Raw genomic sequence first — 12,814 nt, 5'->3', positions numbered from 1 at the left:
GCACACTTTCTTAATTGATTCATCTAATCTCCCAAGGGCAGTGCCAGTGATATTCTGTCATCCACATCTCTTCATTTTTGTTAGAGTGCTGAGGAGACCAGAAATTTAATTTTAGGTTTAACCAAACTATATTCCATCTTTTTATTCAAGTGTACAAATTGCAGTTGCAAATTCAGGTTTTTTTTCATTGATTTTTCTCTATTGCTTTTTTATTTTTAATATCATTTCTATTATTTATTACTTCCCTTTTTTACTTGCTTTGGGTTTATTTTCTCTTCTTTTTTTTTCCCCCCCCACACACTGTATTTTATTTTTACAAGAGATAAATAAACTGACACCAAGCATTGTAAATGGATGTCCACAACGAAAGCAACAATGATTGCAGTTACCAAACACGAGACACAGTCATACTATGTCATAATATTGACATTCAGTCCAGTAATCCTCCACTGTAACAGCTCCTTTACTTTGCAGTGAAAATTGATTTGTATATTTTTTGCCTCTGAGTCCTTGTGGGATTTTTTTTTTTTATTCAAACAGAAAGTCACAAAAATTATAATCATCCTCATCAGTTCACTCAGTCCCATGTAATTAATTTTTTTTTCATCTTGATCTTTTGTTAGCACTTTTATGAATTCATCAGTTTTCCATTAGTGTTCTGAAAATGCTTATTCATTCAGTTCAGCAGTATAGTCAGTTACCAGAAACCTGTACTTGTCAGAGTCTTTTCCATGAATTCCTTGAAGATGAAACCCTTTTATAGGAACATTTTTGCAAAAGCATCAGAGTACACCCAGAACTGTCTGTAAATGACAAAAGACTTAAAAATGACCACAGTTAAAGATTTGATGAAAGTTCATAATAATGCAATTGACAAGGAAATTTAGTTATTTCTGAGATACACATTTTAAAGTAATAACTAGAATTATGACTTATAACATTATACCAGAACATATAAGATTTTTAGAAGTTTCATGTAATGTCTGAAACATTTATATTAACATATTTCCATACAAATAACCCAAAGAAAGTTTAGTATTAGTTGTTTTTTGTTTGTTTGTTTTTTTATACTGCAGGTTCTTATTAGTCATCAATTTTATACACATCAGTATACATGTGTATAAAATACATGACATCAGTATACATGTCAATCCCAATTGCCCAATTCAGCACAACACCATCCCCACCCCACCGCGCTTTCCCTGCCTTGGTGTCCATACATTGGTTCTCTACATCTGTGTCTCAACTTCTGCCCTGTAAACCGGTTCATCTATACCATTTTTCTACATTCCACATATATGCGTTAATATACGATATTTGTTTTTCTCTTTCTGACTTACTTCACTCTGTATGACAGTCTCTAGATCCATCCACGTCTCAACAAATGACCCAATTTCGTTCCTTTTTATGGCTGAGTAATATTCCATTGTATATATGTACCACAGCTTCTTTATCCATTCGTCTGTCGATGGGCATTTAGGTTGCTTCCATGACCTGGCTATTGTAAATAGTGCTGCAATGAACACTGGGGTGCATGTGTCTTTTTGAATTATGGTTTTCTCTGGGTATATGCCCAATAGTGGGATTGCTGGATCATATGGTAATTCTATTTTTAGTTTTTTAGGGAACTTTGATACTGTTCTCCATAGTGGCTGTATCAGTTTACATTCCCACCAACAGTGCAAGAGGGTTCCCTTTTCTCCACACTCTCTCCAGCATTTGTTGTTTCTGGATTTTCTGATGATGCCCATTCTAACTGGTGTGAGGTGATGCCTCATTGTAGTTTTGATTTGCATTTCTCTAATAATTAGTGATGTTGAGCAGCTTTTCATGTGCTTCTTGGCCATCTGTATGTCTTCTTTGGAGAAATGTCTATTTAGGTCTTCTGCCCAGTTTTGGATTGGGTTGTTTGTTTTTTTAATATTGAGCTGCATGAGCTGTTTATATATTTTGGAGATTAATCCTTTGTTCACTGATTTGTTTGCAAATACTTTCTCCCATCCTGAGGGTTGTCTTTTCGTCTTGTTTATGGTTTCCTTTGCTGTGCAAAAGCTTTGAAGTTTCATTAGGACCCGTTTGTTTATTTTTGTTTTTATTTCCATTACTCTAGGAGGTGGATCAAAAAAGATCTTGCTGTGATTTATGTGAAAGAGTGTTCTTCCTATGTTTTCCTCTAAGAGTTTTATAGTGTCTGGCCTTACATTTCGGTCTCTAATCCATTTTGAGTTTATTTTTGTGTATGGTGTTAGGGAGTGTTCTAATTTCATTCTTTTACATGTAGCTGTCCAGTTTTCCCAGCACCACTTATTGAAGAGACTGTCTTTCTCCATTGTATATTCTTGCCTCCTTTGTCATAGATTAGTTGACCATAGGTGTGTGGGTTTACCTCTGGGCTTTCTATCTTGCTCCATTGATCTATATTTCTGTTTTTGTGCCAGTACCATATTGTCTTGATTACTGTAGCTTTCTAGTATAGTCTGAAGTCAGGGAGTCTGATTCCTGCAGCTCCACTTTTTTCCCTCAAGACTGCTTTGGCTATTTGGAGTCTTTTGTGTCTCCATACAAATTTTAAGATTTTTTTGTTCTAGTTCTGTAAAAAATGCCATTGGTAATTTGATAGGGATTGCATTGAATCTGTAGATTGCTTTGGGTAGTATAGTCATTTTCACAATATTGATTTTTCCAATCCAAGAACATGGCATATCTCTCCATCTGTTGGTATCATCTTTAATTTCTTTAATCAGTGTCTTATAGTTTTCTGCATACAGGTCGTTTGTCTCCCTAGGTAGGTTTATTCATAGGTATTTTATTCTTTTTGTTTCAGTGGTAAATGGAGTATTTCCTTAATTTCTCTTTCAGATTTTTCATCATTAGTATATAGGAATGCAAGAGATTTCTGTGCATTAATTTTGTATCCTGTGACTTTACCAGATTCATTGATTAGCTCTAGTAGTTTTCTGGTGGCATCTTTAGGATTTTGTATGTATAGTATCATGTCATCTGCAAACAGTGACAGTTTTACTTCTTCTTTTCCAATTTGTATTCCTTTTATTTCTTTTTCTTCTCTGATTGCCATGGCTAGGACTTCCAAAACTATGTTGAATACTAGTGGTGAGAGTGGACATCCTTGTCTCGTTCCTGATCGTAGAGGAAATGCTTTCATTTTTTCACCATTGAGAATGATGTTTGCTGTGGGTTTGTCATATATGGCCTTTATTGTGTTGAGGTAGGTTCCCTCTATGCCCACTTTCTGGAGAGTTTTTATCATAAATGGGTGTTGAATTTTGTCAAAAGCTTTCTCTGCATCTATTGACATGATCATATGTTTTTTCTCCTTCAGTTTGTTAATATGGTGTATTACATTGATTGATTTGCGTATATTGAAAGAATCCTTGCATCCCTGGGATAAATCCCACTTGATCATGGTGTATGATCCTTCTAATGTGTTGTTGGATTCTGTTTGCTAGTAGTTTGCTGAGGATTTTTACATCTATATTCATCAGTGATATTGGTCTGTAGTTTTCTTTTTTTGTAGTATCTTTGTTCGGTTTTGGTATCAGGGTGATGGTGACCTCATAGAATGAGTTTGGGAGTGTTCTTTCCTCTGCAATTTTTTGGAAGAGTTTGAGAAGGATGGGTGTTAGCTCTTCTCTAAATGTTTGATAGAATTCACCTGTGAAGCCATTTGGTCCTGGACTTTTGTTTTTTGGAAGATTTTTAATCATTGTTTCAATTTCATTACTTGTGATTGGTCTGTTCATATTTTCTATTTCTTCCTGGTTCAGTCTTGGAAGGTTATACCTTTCTAAGAATTTGTCCATTTCTTCCAGGATGTCCATTTTATTGGCATAGAGTTTCTTGTAGTAGTCTCTTAGGATGCCTTGTATTTCTGCGCTGTCTGTTGTAACTTCTCCTTTTTCATTTTTCATTTTATTGATTTGAGTCTTCTCCCTCTTTTTCTTGATGAGTCTGCCTAATGGTTTATCAGTTTTGTTTATCTTCTCAAAGAACCAGCTTTTAGTTTTATTGATCTTTGCTATTGTTTTCTTTGTTTCTATTTCATTTATTTCTGCTTTGATCTTTATGATTTCTTTCCTTCTACTAACTTTGGGTTTTGTTTTTTCTTCTTTCTCTAGTTCCTTTAGGTGTAACGTTAGATTGTTTATTTGAGATTTTTTTTGTTTCTTGAGGTAGGCTTGTATAGCTATAAACTTCCCTCTTAGAATTGCTTTTACTGCATCCCATAGGTTTTGGATCGTCGTGTTTCCATTGTCATTTGTCTGTAGCTATTTTTTGATTTCCTCTTTGATTTCTTCAGTTATTTCTTGGTTATTTAGTAACATAGTGTTTAACCTCCATGCGTTTGTGTTTTTTACGCTTTTTCCCCTGTAATTCGTTCCTAATCTCATAGCTTTGTGGTCAGAAAAGATGCTTGATATGATTTCAGTTTTCTTTAATTTACTGAAGCTTGATTTGTGACCCAAGATGTGATCTATCCTGGAGAATGTTCCATGCGCACTTGAAAAGAAAGTGTAATCTGCTGTTTTTGGATGGAATGTCCTATAAATATCAATTAAATCTATCTGGTCTATTGTGTCATTTAAAGCTTCTGTTTCCTTATTTATTTTCATTTTGGATGATCTGTCCATTGGTGTAAGTGAGGTGTTAAGGTCCCCCACTATGATTGTGTTACTGTCGATTTCCTCTTTTACAGCTGTTAGCAGTTGCCTTATGTATTGAGGTGCTCCTATGTTGGGTACATATATATGTATAATTGTTATATCTTCTTCTTGGATTGATCCCTTGATCATTATGTAGTGTCCTTCCTTGTCTCTTGTAACATTCTTTATTTTAAAGTCAATTTTATCTGATATGAGTATTGCTACTTCAGCTTTCTTTTGATTTCCATTTGCATGGAATATCTTTTTCCATCCCCTCACTTTCAGTCTCTGTGTGTCCCTAGGTCTGAAGTGGGTCTCTTGTAGACAGCATATATATGGGTCTTGTTTTTGTATCCATTCAGCAAGCCTGTGTCTTTTGATTGGAGCTTTTAATCCATTCACGTTTAAGGTAATTATTGTTATGTATGTTCCTATGACCATTTTCTTAATTGTTTTGGGTTTGTTTTTGTAGGTCCTTTTCTTCTCTTGTGTTTCCCACTTAGAGAAGTTCCTTTAGCATTTGTTGTAGAGCTGGTTTGGTGGTGCTGAATTCTCTTAGCTTTTGCTTGTCTGTAAAGCTTTCGATTTCTCCATTGAATCTGAATGAGATCCTTGCTGGGTAGAGTAATCTTGGTTGTAGGTGGTTCCCTTTCATCAATTTAAGTATATCATGCCCCTCCCTTCTGGCTTGTAGAGTTTCTGCTGAGAAATCAGCTGTTAACCTTATGGGAGTTCCCTTGTATGTTATTTGTCGTTTTTCTCTTGCTGCTTTCAATAATTTTTCTTTGTCTTTAATTTTTGCCTATTTGATTATTATGTGTCTCGGCGTGTTTCTCCTTGGGTTTATCCTGTATGGGACTCTCTGTGCTTCCTATACTTGGGTGGCTATTTCCTTTCCCATGTTAGGGAAGTTTTCAACTATAATCTCTTCAAATATTTTCTCTGGTTCTTTCTCTCTCTCTTCTCCTTCTGGGACCCCTATAATGTGAATGTTGTTGCATTTAATGTTGTCCCAGAGGTCTCTTAGGCTGTCTTCATTTCTTTTCATTCTTTTTTCTTTATTCTGTTCCACAGCAGTGAATTCCACCATTCTGTCTTCCAGGTCACTCATCCGTTCTTCTGCCTCAGTTATTCTGCTATTGATTCCTTCTAGTGTAGTTTTCATTTCAGTTATTGTATTCTTCATCTCTGTTTGTTTGTTCTTTAATTTTCTAGGTCTTTGTTAAACATTTCTTGCATCTTCTCGATCTTAGCCTCCATTCTTTTTCCGAGGTCCTGGATCATCTACACTATCATTATTCTGAATTCTTTTTCTGGAAGGTTGCCTATCTCCACTTCATTTAGTTGTTTTTCTGGGGTTTATCTTGTTCCTTCATCTGGTACTTAGCCCTCTGCCTTTTCATCTTGTCTATCTTTCTGTGAATGTGGTTTTTGTTCCACAGGCTGCAGGATTGTAATGCTTGCTTCTGCTGTCTGCCCTCTGGTGGATGAGGCTATCTAAGAGGCTTGTGCAAGTTTCCTGATGGGAGGGACTGGTGGTGGGTAGAGCTGGCTGTTGCTCTGGTGGGCAGAGCTCAGTAAAACTTTAATCCACTTGTCTGCTGATGGGTGGGGCTGGGTTCCCTCCCTGTTGATTGTTTGGCCTGAGGCAACCCAACACTGTAGCCTACCCAGGCTCTTTGGTGGGGCTAATGGTGGACTCTGGGAGGGCTCACGCCAAGGAGCACTTCCCAGAACTTCTGCTGCCAGTGTCCTTGTCCTCACGGTGAGCCACAGCCACCCACCACCTCTGCAGGACACCCTCCAACACTAGCAGGTAGGTCTGGTTCAGTCTCCCCTGGGGTCACTGCTCCTTCCCCTGGGTCCCGATGCACACACTACTTTGTGTGTGCCCTCCAAGAGTGGAGTCTGTTTCCTCCAGTCCTGTCAGAGTCCTGCAGTCAAATCCTGCTAGCCTTCAAAGTCTGATTCTCTAGGAATTCCTCTTCCCATTGCCAGACCCCCAGGTTCGGAAGCCTGCTGTGGGGCTCAGAACCTTCACTCCAGTGGGTGGACTTCTGTGGTATATGTGTTCTCCAGTTTGTGAGTCACCCACCCAGCAGTTATGGGATTTGATTTTATTGTGATTGTGCCCCTCCTACCGTCTCATTGTGGCTTCTCCTTTGTCTTTGGATGTGGGGTATCTTTTTTGGTGAGTTCCAGTGTCTTCCTGTCGATGACTGTTCAGCAGTTAGTCGTGATCCCCGTGTTCCCGGAAGAGGGAGTGAAAACACGTCCTTCTACTCCACCATCTTGGTTCAGGGTCCCCAGCCATAAATTTTTAAAAAGAGGATATCTTTATGAATCATGTGGATTTCTAGGATATGTTAAGTACAAAAGAGTATCTATAGTATACTCTTTTACCTTTTCCGTAAGAAATGAGGAAATAGGAATACATCCTGCATTTATTTTTTAAAATTAATTTTGCAAAAATACAAGAAGGATAAGCCAGAAACTAAATAAAATTTGTTGCCTATTAGGATTCGGGAAATGGGGTGAGAAAGAGAAGTAACACTTCTTTGAGTGTACAGTTTTGTATAGTTTTGACTTTTGGAAACATGCTAAAGTTATACATATTTTTTAAAAATCAAGAAAGATGAGAAAAAGTCATCTTGAATGCAAACAGAAACAAATGAACCCACTGAATTTTAAATGAATAACATAACCAGAGAGAAAGGGGTATTGGTGAAAATAGATCAAATTCAATTTACTTTCAACCAAAGCATTTTTTATTAAAAGTATTTATTAATACTGTGATAGGCAGAATTCTAAGATGGCCCCAAGATTCCTTTCTCCTGGTGTATAAACCCTATTAAAAACCCCTCCCCTTGAGTATTTTAGAGAACTCTTGAATATGATAAGATAGCACTCCCTTTTTAGGTTATGTTGTAGGAGCAAGATGATGGGAGAGTTACTCTCATCATTACATTGTGCTGTGCAAGACTTCATCAGAGCAGACAAGGAGAGGGCCATATGGCAGAGAACAGCAGGTCGTTTCTAGGGAGCTGAAAATGGCCCCCAGTTGACAACCAGCAAAAAAGTAAAGATCTCAGACTTAAAACTACATGGAACTGAAACAAAACCAATCAGACATTCATTAGATATCAAAGCAACTTGTTTTCTTATTATTAAAAATAATACATGTTTTTAGTAATCAAAAAACAAAAGAAATCAAAACAAACAACAAAACAAAACTACATGGAACTGAATTCAGCCAACGTGAATGAAAGAGGACCTCAAGCTCCGGATGGGAACCACAGCACAGGTGACACCTTGATTTCAACTTTGTGAGACTATGAGCAGAGAACCCAGATGTTCTGTGCCCCAACTTCTAACCTAGAGAACTGTGAGATAAAAAATGGGTGTCATTGACTAAGGGAGAAGAGAAAGATCTACTTTACAGTAAAAGGCTGACCAAAAATATAGAAAGAAGGAAGAAATGATGAAGTTAAAAAATCACCAGTTTGCAACTATAATAGTAAAAAAGTGATTCAGGCAAGCATCTTCTAAGGGGGAAAGGTTTGATTACAAACAGGATATTTACAACATTTCAAAATATTTCACTACTAATTATGTATTAATTTCAAAAGGAAAACAAGTAAATATGGTAACAACTCCTTAGCTAAATAATCAAAATATGTGAACAATAAGGAACAATTACCTGAGAAGGATACATCATCATAATGTGGTATTTCAGCCAAAAATGCATAATTTGAATCTAATTATGAGAAAACAGTGGAGAAACACAAATTGGGAAACATTCAATAAAATAATCTCCTGTATTCTTCAGAAATATCAATGTCATAAAAGACAAAGAAAGGGTGAAGAATCTTCCAAATTTAAAAAATCTGGAGAGATGCAACAGCTAAAGGCAATATGTCATCCTAGACTGGGAAAAAACCCTACTATAAAGGACATTATTGGGACAGTATTGCAATGTGGACTGTAAGTTAGATAAAAGTATTGTATCAATGTTGAATTTCCTGAATTTGATAACTGTACTCTGGTTATGTAAGGATGTTCCTGGTCTTAGGAAAGACACTGAAGTTTTAAAGGGTAAAAAGGCATGATTAATGCAACCTACACTCAAATGGTTCTGGTGGGAAAAAATATTTTATACACACACGCATACACGCATACACACATACACGCAGAATAATAAAGACAAAATGTTAAAATTTAGACAAAAGTTAAAAATTTTAAATCTGGGTAAATGGTTTAGGAGCATTCTTTGTACTATTGTTACAGTTTTTCTGTAAGTTAAAAATTGTTTCAAAATAAAAAGTAAAATCAGATTTTTTCAAATTACAAATTCTTTTTATATGTCATTTCTATTAGTTACAAAATATTCTACCTTATGAAGGTACTGTATTAACTCATTTTGTTTCTAATTTATTCTTTACTTTTAATCATTATAAATAATACTGTGATGAGCATCTTTGTTCATAATTCTTTGTTTGAATCTCTGAGTATATCTTTGGTATGGATTCCTGGAAGTTGAATTATTGGGACAATGCATTGAAACTTTTAGAAGTTTTGGCTTGTAGAAGCATCACCCCAATCTCTGAATTAATCTTCACATGGTGTTCTCCCTTTAAGCATGTCTGTATCCAGATTTTCCTTTTTTTTTTTTTTTTAATTTATTTATTTATTTTTGGCTGTGTTGGGTCTTCATTTCTGTGCGAGGGCTTTCTCTAGTTGTGGCAAGTGGGGGCCACTCTTCATCGCGGTGCATGGGCCTCTCACTGTCGTGGCCTCTCTTGTTGCGGAGCTCAGGCTCCAGACGCGCAGGCTCAGCAGTTGTGGCTCACGGGCCTAGTTGCTCCGCGGCATGTGGGATCTTCCCAGACCAGGGCTTGAACCCATGTCCTCTGCATTAGCAGGCAGATTCTCAACCACTGCGCCACCAGGGAAGCCCCCAGATTTTCCTTTTTTATAAGGACACTAGTCATATTGGATTAGGGGCCCACCCCACTCCAGTATGAATTCATCTTAACTACAGTAGTACACCCTTATCTGTGGGAGATGCAATCCAAGACTGCCAGTGAATGCCTGAAAATGCGCAGAGCACTGAGCCCTGTATATACTATGTTTTTTTCTTATGCGTACATACCTAAGATAAAGTTTATAAATTTGGCACAGTAAAAGATTAACAACAATAGCAAATAATAAAATAGAACAATTATAACAATATACTGTAATAAATGTTATGTGAATATGCTCTCTCTCTCTCTCTCTCTCAAAATATACAAATTTAGTGCTTTTTCTATCTTAACTAACCACTTATGGCACTGTGGCCGTAACTTTTGCAGTTTGAGGGGCGACAGCAAAACAGTATGAATTTCTTTTTCTTTCTTCATGATTCGTTCTTACAGTAGAACTTAGCAACCTCAGCACACAATTTTTTTCTTTCCTTATAAAGTCAAGAATTTTCTCCTTTTCACTTAGAAGAAGCACTTTACGGCTTCTCTTTGGCATATCCGAATTGCCAGCATCACTTCACTTGTGCTTTGGGGCCATCATTAAGTAAAATAAGCTGCTTGAACACAAGCACTGCGATACCATGACAGTCAGTCTTGTAACCCAGACGGCTACTAAGTGACTACTGGGCAGGATACGCTGGACAAAGGGATGATTTATGTCCTGGTCAGGACTGAGTGAGATGGTGTGAGATTTCATCATGCTGCTCAGAACGATGGACAATTTAAAACTTCTGAATTGTTTATTTCTGAAATTTTCCATTTAATAATTTTGGACCATGGTTTACCATGGAAAACTGAAACTGTGGATAAGGGGGGAACTGTTGTGAGTACATTTGAAACAACCCTATTTCCAAGTAGGTTCACATTCTGAGGTATAGGACATCAACATATGAATTTGGTTAATTCATAATTTATATGGATATCAAAACATAATTTAACTCATAACATTTACTATATAATAAAGATCTCTAAGAATAAAAATGTCCCCCACCAATTCATACAGCCACCTTTCTAAAATAAAGGTAATTGGAAAGGACAAATACAAGGCAGAGATAAGAAAGTGAAATAACTTTCACTGAACTCTTGTAATGTGTCAGTAAATATTTAGGCATTCGAAGCATATATCATATAATCTGATATCAATTTTATCAGGGAGATAGGCATAAGTAACAAAAACCGAGGTTCGGTAATTAAGTTACTTAATTAGAACTGGATCAATTAGAAACTGGATTCAGACTTGGATATGTCTGACTGCAAAGCCCAGGCACTTTCCTCTACTTTTTCCCTGGCTCTCTGCAAAGCCAAACTATCAATAATAATGACATAATGATAATAATAACAACAACAATGCATGGAAATGTTTCATGAAAGCAATTGTTTCTTCTAGCAGAGAGCAAAACAACAAGCAAATTAAAACAATCAGTGCTATATCTGACAGGGTGATACATTCAAAGCTTCAATTCTCTCTAAACGTTCACAGCAGGATTTTCCTTCCTACAGTTGAACAGAGGCTAATTTCTAAGAGAAAAGGGGGGAAAAGAAACAACAGAACACAATTCAAATATTTATGAATGCCAAAAATTAAAGACCCTTTTTTTCATATTTGATTTTGAAATCTTCAGGCTAATCATAAAGACAATGTTATCCTGAGAATTTCATGACAGCAATAGCTAACAGTTATTAAAGTTTCGTAGGTGCCAAGCACTGTGCCAATTGCTTGTCATGTATTAACTCATTTAAACCTCACAACGATCTCGTGGGTTAGGGATAATATTATCTCCATTTTACAGGTGATGGAGCAGAGGAACACAGCCCAAATTCAAAGCCTGGTTCTCAGACACTATGCCTAGCTGTTTCTTGCTGAATAGAAAAGTTAAACAATAAACGATATGCTGTGTGATCAAAATTCTGTTTTGTAGCCAAATCTTTGCTAATGGAGGAATTACAGTGGTTAGAGCAATAGGTTTGGGGTCAGTCAGACCTGAAAGTGAATACTGGGTCACCTTTTATTAAGTACGTGACCTTAGGCATGTAGCCTAGCCCTCCCAGGCCTCATTTATCATTTTCAAAATTGGGATAATAATACTTTTCCCACAGGTTATTATGAAAATTAAATGAGATAATATATGCAAAGCACAATCACTGGAGCATAGGTAATAACTCTCAAATTTATTATTGTTATACATATGCCTTTGAATTACATTCAGATATATTTCCATGTCTTATAAATCTTGTTAACTGATAACTTATCACCCTTTAAAGGGAGTTCATGTGCTTCAGGAGAAGGATAGATACCTATTTAAACAAAGAGATTGTTGCTTATCGATCTGCTTGAGATCGAAGCAAGACAGTAGTCTCAAAAGCCAAGTTTTGCTAAGAAAGAAATAATTTTTAAATTTCTTTTACCTTTATTAGCATACTGAAAATTGGGCCTGAATGTCTAAAATGTAAATTTATTCCCTTGAGTAGGGAAAAGACTTCTGAAGTCTTTCTTGGCTGGCTCTCTGTCTAGACTGTAATGAGAACATAACATAGAGGAAGTAGAAATTATAGTAAGAAGCATTGTACAAATAGATTAAGGAAGTCATCTAGCAGAGTCCTTGTAGTAGCCCTTTCTCCTTAGGACTGGGAGCACCAGAAAGCACCTCAAGAAAGCTGGTAGAAGGAGGCACTTTCAGAAACACCCAGAGAGGTTAAGAAGCATCCAGAAACGTCAAGGTTTATGGCCAGCTTCTCTGGTTGGGGTATAATGTGGGGAAGTTGTAGGCCTCTGGGAGAAGCCCGGTTTGGGGCTAATTGTTACATCCACGTGGTGTGGGAAGGAGAGCATGGAGGTGGTGGTAAGAGAAGACCACATCAATGAGCCTCAGCAGCACTCCTGTTTCCCTGGAGCCCAGAGGTGGCAAACACGTGCAGGAAAGTAAGCAGAAGCACTAAAGAGGCCAGAAATCAGCAGAGGCCTAGGGTTAGAGTGAAGAGCAAAGACTCCCATTCTAGGAATTGGTAACAGAAAATACAGATTCCAGTAGTGGGTGCTGGCATGTCTCCTTACAAACTGTGATAGTTCTAGCTACACCTCAGTGACCACCGGGCCCAGGAGCAATCCAAATCAGCAACTGCACAGCAGCGACC

The 12,814-nt window shown here is 37.0% G+C and overlaps 1 protein-coding gene and 1 long non-coding RNA gene across 8 annotated transcripts in view; one reads left to right on the top strand and one right to left on the bottom strand.

Moving 5' to 3' along the window:
* Positions 1–12,814, top strand: part of LOC309609790 (uncharacterized protein) — a 301,740-nt gene that overhangs the window by 142,425 nt on the left and 146,501 nt on the right. The gene's annotated exons all lie outside the window — the stretch shown is intronic.
* The window catches only part of LOC309609806, a 34,499-nt gene continuing 21,981 nt past the window's right edge, over positions 297–12,814 (bottom strand). Inside the window, exon 2 of the long non-coding RNA XR_014233591.1 lies at positions 297–8,044. This is a non-coding gene — a long non-coding RNA (uncharacterized lncRNA). The remainder of the gene's footprint in view (positions 8,045–12,814) is intronic.

Source organism: Balaenoptera borealis, assembly GCF_965194805.1.
Source record: "Balaenoptera borealis genome assembly, chromosome: 13".
NCBI lineage: Eukaryota > Metazoa > Chordata > Mammalia > Artiodactyla > Balaenopteridae > Balaenoptera > Balaenoptera borealis.
Note: the sequence above shows the minus strand (reverse complement) of the source record. Positions and strands in the feature narration are given on the sequence as shown.